Raw genomic sequence first — 7,870 nt, 5'->3', positions numbered from 1 at the left:
TTCTACCCACTGGCTGCTCCTTCTCAAACTCCCGGGCTGGTTTCTGCTCATCTCCTGGGCACCCCATGTGAGTGCCTGGTGGTCTCATCCTTTTGCTTGGCTTGAAATACCACCTACTAACTGATAGTCTCCAGACTTACACCCTGGGCTCACATGTCTCTCCAGGACCCCGGACGCCAATGTCCAAGGGCTAGATGGGTACCTTCACTTCACTTAGCATGCGTCAGACAAAGCTCCTTGTCATGATCCCCGACCTGCTCGTCCTTCAACCTTCCTCGCTGCCTTACACAGAATGCCACTTTGCTCCGGCCGACACCTCGTAGTCATTCTTGATCCTGCCCTGACTCCTGTACGACACATCGCGTCCCACCCACCGGAGGTCCTGCCAACTTTGCCTTCAACTTAGATTGAGGATCCGACCACCTCTCGGCACCTTCCCTAACTGTCGCCCTGGTCAAGCCCCGCTGTCACATGGCCAAGTGTAAGAACTTCCCTACTGTCTATTCCCTACGTTGAAGCCAGAGTAAATTGTTTAAAATTTGAGAGAGATCATGTTATTCTTCCACTCAGAATCCTCTAATGACTTCCCTTCTTCAACGGGATGAAATCCAAAATTCTTTTAATGGCCTATAAGGCCCTGTATGACCTGCACTTGAACCCTCTGGCCTCAGGGCCTTTGCACTTGCTGTTCTCTTTGCCTGAAACTCTCTTTCCCAAGATATCTGCTTGACTTTCTCTCTTTTAGTTCCTTCAGGACTCTGTTCAAATTTCAGTTGATCGGAGGGGTCTTCCCTAAACACTCACAATGCCATGATAACCTCCCACCGTGCAGAACTCCCTAACTACCTTACAACGATTTTTCCCCTTAGTACTCTTCACCAGCTGACATACATATATATTTGTGATTGTCTGCCCATTATCATTAAAATATAAGCTACAAGAGGACAGGAACATCTGTTTATCATTTACCGCCAGAGCGTAGGACTATGGCACACAGCAGACATTTAATAAATACTTGTCCAATGAATGACTAAATCATTATTTATTGGCCGCGTCTCCATAGTCACGTTCTGGAGCCCTTTAAAGCTTATCGTCCTCTTTGGGCCAAGGTGATTATTAAATGAGAGAAATACCTGGGCTGACGAATCATAAACTATTCCTGATATGTGTGGAAGTGAAATCTTAACGGGGCCTCGGTCATTTAAACAGCTCACGCGAGGTGTTCAAGGTTTCACTGGCCCTCGTGGGGAATTAGCATGTTATAGGGAAATAAGGCACCTGAAATTCTATTGTCTCCCATCCCGACCAACTCACAGGCTACAAAAAATAGAGGAAAGGAAATGATGAAAGCAGCTAAGAAAATGAAAAGGTGAGGAGATAATCTAGAAATAACAACGGGTTGATATGGATGAAATCTGAAGAACACGAAAGCTCTCTAATAAACATCTCTGGCAATTACGAACTGGAAAAAAACTGTGAAATATTTTAGTAACGAAGAAAAGATTCTCGGTACATTAACAAATGTTGTGTACGAAAGAAAGAAGTAGATGTAGAAAATGAAAAATGTAATGGAGTTGACATTTTTCTCATTCTTTCCTGATCATTACTTTTGAATGAGTTTCTAAAGAAATCTAATGACATCAAAATGTATTTCTTTTATAAACAGCCTTACTAAGAAAAGATAAATCAGTACTGTCCAATTTTAATATGCAGCTCGTTATCGTAGGCATCGAGTGCATGTTAATATATTCCTATTGGCGACATCAAAATAAGAGCCATGACTTATTGCAGACTTAGTGTGTGCTTACTCTAGATACGTGTTATCACTAGGCCTGACGGCAACGCTTCTGGCTTAGTAGCACCTGCCTCAATTTACATGTAAGGCAACCGAGGTTTCCTCAAGGTCAACCTCTGACAGTTTACATGATTTGTCCAAGATTATCGTTATTAAATGTCACATTGGGAACTTGACCCCAGGACTGACTGTGAGTCCAGATTTCTGCCCGGTGTCACCCTTTATTCTTATCTTTTCGCTGATATCAGGAACTGTTCTATGCCAGCCCCTTATTCTGAAAGTATTTACAACAGAAAACGGAAGCATTGCCCCAGTAAGAAAAGGTTTTGGCTACTTTGGGTCCATGATTTGTTTAACTCAGTGCAAAAAATCAAAAATATTTTTGAAAGAAATACTGACACCTTCCTGCAGACAAATTCACTCACTATTCCTGAGAGTCATGAGAGGAGCGATGTCATTAAGAGGACCCTGTGACAAATTCTACAGCACGTAGAGGGGAAAAACAGAACGCGTACGAAAAGGACAGCATTGGATGAATTTCAACCTTGGCTGCTTAAAAAATATAATACGATTATGTGCATCTTACTCCAGAACTGTGAAAACATGGTTTTATAGAAAGAGAGAAGGTTTTGTAAAAAATCATTATAGACCTGGGTTCAAGTTCCAGCTGTATTTATCAGCTGTGATCTCGGAGCGATGCCTTTGCTTCTCCGAGATACATTCCGACATCTGTAAACTTGGGATCGTAATTCCTACCTCAGGGTAGTTATTTTATGTGGGTTAAATGAGAGAACGTGTGTAGTAAAATGCCCAATATGGACCCGTCTCTCGATCCTGGTGTTATTAAGAAAAGGTGATGATGGGGGGAGGAGCAGAAGAAAGGAGCGGGGGAGGGAAATAGAGCTCAGGGGAGGAAGGGGAGTCGTAAAGAAGACCTCAGGTGGTGTTCAGGTCTCCCATTAAGGTCTTTGGTTCCCACCTTCAACCTAAAGCAGAAAGGAGCCAAGAGAATTAAAGTGTTAATCAGGCCGCAATCAGAGACTGTGATATGCTGATCAGCTCTGCAGCCCAGCTGGGAGGAGGCCTGCAGAACAGAGGGAGGTTTCTGCGGGATTGCGAACGGCCCATTCCCTACACCTGTGAAGCGGAACTAGGAACCCAGCGTCATTCCCTAGGGCTAAAACCACGGGGAACCTGAGGGTTAAAGGCTGGGAACTGCCAGCGGGCCTTTCACTCTCCATGTTCTTACTTCTCACACTACACACTCTTCCCCTTCCTCGCTGTGTGTCCATGTTAGAGGAAATGGGTTAACAGAGTCTTTTAAACTATAACTCCCAGGAACTAAAGAACGATATAGCAACTGAATTCCCTGGACACTCAGGGTCCCTCTAAGTGCCTTTACTCTGTCCCTCTCAATGTCCTTCTCCCTCTCTGCCTTTGAGAGACCACACTCTGTTGGTGGCATGTTGTCCCTTTTCTAATAAACTTTCCTTTTGACTCTAAGTGTGGCGCGTGGGTTGAATTCTTTCTACGCTCTCTGCCAAAGGACCCTCTTCTCCTCTCTGTGCAGGGCTTGGGCTCCCTGACAACTCGGGGAAATTTGCCCTGCCTTGGATCAAACCCACTGGCTCCAACAACCAACATCCCCTCTATGTCCCCGCCAGCTGGGTCCAAGGTGGTTTTCCTTCTGCTTCCGTTGAGGGTGCTTCTGGTGGAGCCTTCCCCCGCCCTCACACGCATGAGCATGTTCTCCCTGTACCTTTTTCCGTCCCAGCTTATTACAGCTGGAGCCTGGAACCCTGGGCAAGTGTCACACACACTGTTTTTCAATTCATTACCTAATTCTACAAATTATGCCACCCGTAATTTCCCATAGTATAAGGTTAGCAACACATACCTTTATAGAATCAGCTCGGTATAATATATAATATATGATATATGTAATGTGTAATGTATGACATGTGCCTAATGCACTGACACGAACCGAGTGCCCAGGCCCTCCCCCGGGAGTACTCTGGCTCGGCTCTAAGCACTTTAGACCCTTTCCTAAGTCTCTTATGGCATTTAGCTCATTGCTCTGTTGTCTTCCGTTTCTAGGTCTGTTTTCCCAGGAAACTCTGAGCTTCTGACCTGGTCCAATTCATTGTCACACACTTTAAACTCCAGCACGTTGCCTGGTGCATTGTTTTTGCTCAATAAATATGTGAATGAATGACTCTTTCAATGAGCTCTAGGAGATAGATACAGAGGGAGATTTCATTCTGGTGCCGAGTTTATTTGCAGAAATTATATGAGAATGTAATGACGTATGTGTATTTCCCATTAGACTCTCAAGCTTTTCATTGCACCTCTTTGTAATGGAGGGAAGCAATCACTTTAAATTGCAGCCGGCAGAGTTTCATGTGGTTTTTTTGGCGAGAGCAGCGGTCCTCAGCCCTTTGTCTGTCACAGCCCTTTCCCTGCCTAATGCCAAAAAAAAAGCGAAGCTTGCAATAGCTAGTACTTAGCCCTTCAAACCACTTTGAGCTAAAAGGCCCAGAAACACGACATGCAACAAATATTTCCGGGAGACTGGAATGCAACCGGATGGCAAGGAGGTCCCAGGAAGGAAGCAGAGTGACAACAGTCTGGGGGAAATTCACCCAGGAACTATGATGAGCTAGACTTAACGTTTTTACAAACCAGACTCCAAGCAGCAGCCTGAGTAACGCTCCATGTTTCAATTTCAGAAGGTAAAACGTGAATGCTGGTGCTGAGAACCTCTGACTTGACAATAAATTAAATCTGCTCAGGGTACGGAGGGGAGAGGCTGAACTCCAGGGCGGAGACTGAAAGCAGGACCCCAACGCTGCAGCCCTGCTCCCCAGGACTGATTTACCTTGAGGAACTTCACAAAAGCACTGTGCAGACTCCGCTCTCTGTGAGGAAGGGCAAGTGCAGACAGATGGGTCTTCCTGTTGAAACTTCTGTGAGTCCCAGGGAGAGGCTGAATGTTGGGGTGGTGCCCAGGCAGCTCGCTGGGAAAGCTGCAGCCACGTCTCCAGCAAAAACACCCGCTTAGCAACTCGTTCCTAAGGGAGGTCACTTGGTGGCTTTTTTTTTTCCTTTTAAAGAGACAGGTTACTCTTCGTAGTGGAACACAGACATGCGGGGTGAGCAGAGGAGGGCAGCCTAGGGGACGAGGACAAAGGGAAATCAACTTGGGGGAGGAGCTGGGCAGAAAGTAGGTCAAGCTTTAAAGGCCACACCCTACCTCATGTCATGGGGTCACTGGGCATTTCTGGTAAATGACGGGCCATGCTCAGTGGCGGGCGCTTTAGAATCATGAAAAAGTCCTCATTTCTGGGTGAAGACGTCTTCTCTGCAGCAAATGCTCCAGAGAGGTGCTTCCAGGCCCGGTGGATGTCGTTCTGGAGTATTTTCTGGTTAAATGCAGGAGGGTGAGTGTACAGGATTAATCGCTGCTTATTCTCTAAATCCCGCCAAAATTGCTGGAAGAGGATGCAAATGTTATGGCTCTAAAAAGCAAAAGGAATGGGAGAAGAGGCCAAGCAGACAGAAGAGTATGAAATAAACAGACCAAAATAAGGCACACTCCAAGTATACTAGTGAGTGTGTGTCTGTGTGTGTCTGTGTGTCTGTGTGTGTCTGTGTGTATCTATGTCTCCAGGTGTTACTATGTCTCTATGTGTGCATTTATCTGTGCACGTGTCCGTGTACATACACGTGTCTCTGTGCGGGTATGTGCGTGGGGAGGAGGAGGCATCAAAATGAGGGAATGAGTTGACCCACCCTGCAGAACTCCAGAGGAGCTCAGGATTTGGCTCAGCGGTGTGATGGGCTGAACCGTGTCCCTCTGAAAGAAGTATGTTGCCATGTTGACCCCCCCGTACCTCAAAATGGGACCTCATTTGGAGACATTTGGAGTCTTTACAGGGGGAATCAATGTAAGACAAGGTCATTAGCGTGGGCCCTAATCCAATATGACTGTGCTCTTATACAAAGGCAGAATTTGGGCACAGAGTCAGACATGCACGGAGGGAAGACAGTGAGGGCGCAGGGAGAATGGCATCTACAAGCCAAGGAACACCTGCGGCTACCAGAAGTTGGGAGGTGCATGGAACTGATTCTCCCTCACCACCTTCAGAAGGAGCTAACCCTGCCGATGCCTCGATAGCCTATCTTCTAGTCTCCAGACCGGGAGACAATACACTTCTCTTGTTTTAAGCCCCATGGTATGTGGCACTTTGTTATAGCGGCCTCAGGAAATGGATAGAGTTAGACGCCAAGGAGAGTGGGGAGAGCGATGCGATGTAAGAAGACTCGAAAGTGGACACGCAGAGGGGCTGGACCCTCGGGACCCTCCCTCGCTCCTGGCAGCCTGGGGAAAATGTCCATCTTTCTCACTCCCTCTTCTTCTGCCACTCAGAGGAGACTGGAGTTTTCTAGGGAAGGTGAACCACAGACACTTCGGTTTCAAGTTCCCAGGTACAGCAGAGGGTGGGTGTGCCTTGGGGCTGAAAACCGAGAGGTGGGCAGGACGTTCTCCTTCTCACAAAACTCACAAAACTGACGCAAACAAAAGTATACCTTCAGCTCCTGCTTCTCACCTGCACCAGCACCAAGATGAAAAACATGGAAGGAATATTTTCTGGAGAAACTGAGTGGCCATGAAGAATGCATCCCAGGTAGTGACATTTCTGGATCCTCCGATGAGAAAAACTAGCATATCACCCTTACAAAAAGGTATTGCTGAGAAAATGAGAGGATTTCAGGTTAAGAAATTCCACACGTCATAGAGAGAACCAAGAAAATGAAAAGGTAGAATTTACCAAAGAAGTAATATAAGAAGAACTCTCAGAAGTGACAGATTAAGCCTTTAGAATGAAAGCTGGCACAAGGAGACAACTAGAAAACTTGCCTGTCAGTTTGTGCTCTAGATGTGGTGGGAAAAACATTCTCTTAGGAATTTATAACCATTGACTTACGCTATGCTGTTTAATTGTCTTATTTATGCTACCTATATCATTTAGGAACCCCCTAAGGACAATTTTTTAAAAGTGGTCTCAATTTACTGTATCCCTGTGGCATGTCGGGCAAGAGCAGATACACAGTTTTTTCTGGAGGAACAAACCTTCAAGTAGTCGGTTCCGGATGACCGCACATAGATATACCTTGCTGAAGATGAGCTCACAATCCAAATTTAGACAACCCAGGGGAGACAATCACGAGTCTGCAGACAACCAGAGGGTATGATTAGATGCCCAAGAACTTCTGATGATACGATGATCAGATGGAAAGTATTAAAAAAATGACCAGAAAAGAACTTAAAAGGAGGCTTTGAAAATGTGAAAGAGCAAGATACTATGAAAAAGGTCAGGCAAATGCGAAAAAGAAATACCTAGAGTTTTTAGAAATGAATAATAAAGTTATGATTTTTTTTTTTGAAGCAAAGAATGGATTAAATTTTTTACGAGAGAGCTAGAAGGAGAATTAATGATGTAAAAAAGATCGAAACCTTAAGACGTAGCACAGAGAGATGGAAAATGGGAAAGAGTGGACGAAAGGCAAGAAGGAGAAATTGAGGAGGTCCACATGTGTAGTGGAGTCTCAGAGAGGAGAGAAAGAAGTTGAATACTGGATCTTAAAGCTGAGGGATCTTGGTCAACTCCCTTAACTGCTCTCGATTTCAGTTTCCTCATCTGTAAAATGGGGTTAATAATAGTAACTACTAGAGAGGGCTGATATGAGGTTTATTAAGTTAACGTTTATCAAATCCTGGCAGACAGCAAATGCCATAAGTTTCAGTAAATGAAAAAAGAAGGTGAATGGCATCATAGTCATCTCCGAATGCTTTGATAAGATACTGAAGACTGGGTGAGACTGATTTTCTCACAGTTCTGTAGGCTGGGAAGCTCCAAGATCAAGGTTCTAGTTGATTCAGTTTTTGGTGAGGGCTCTCTTCCCGACTTGTAGATGGCTGTCACCTTGCCGTGTCCTCACATGGCCTTTCCTTGATGCATTCAATGAGGGGAGAGATAACTGTCCTCCTCTTCTTATAAGGCCACCAATCCT

General features: G+C 45.3%; 1 protein-coding gene across 1 annotated transcript in view; it reads right to left on the bottom strand.

The window, feature by feature from the left end:
- Positions 1–5,011, bottom strand: part of CC2D2A (coiled-coil and C2 domain containing 2A) — a 117,900-nt gene extending 112,889 nt beyond the window's left edge. The window contains exon 1 of the mRNA XM_023533927.1: positions 4,674–5,011. The gene's annotated coding sequence lies outside the window, so the exon portion shown is untranslated. The remainder of the gene's footprint in view (positions 1–4,673) is intronic.
- Between the last annotated feature and the right edge of the window lie 2,859 nt (positions 5,012–7,870).

This window comes from Pteropus vampyrus, unplaced genomic scaffold (assembly GCF_000151845.1).
Source record: "Pteropus vampyrus isolate Shadow unplaced genomic scaffold, Pvam_2.0 Scaffold5, whole genome shotgun sequence".
Classification (NCBI taxonomy): Eukaryota; Metazoa; Chordata; class Mammalia; order Chiroptera; family Pteropodidae; genus Pteropus; species Pteropus vampyrus.
Note: the sequence above shows the minus strand (reverse complement) of the source record. Positions and strands in the feature narration are given on the sequence as shown.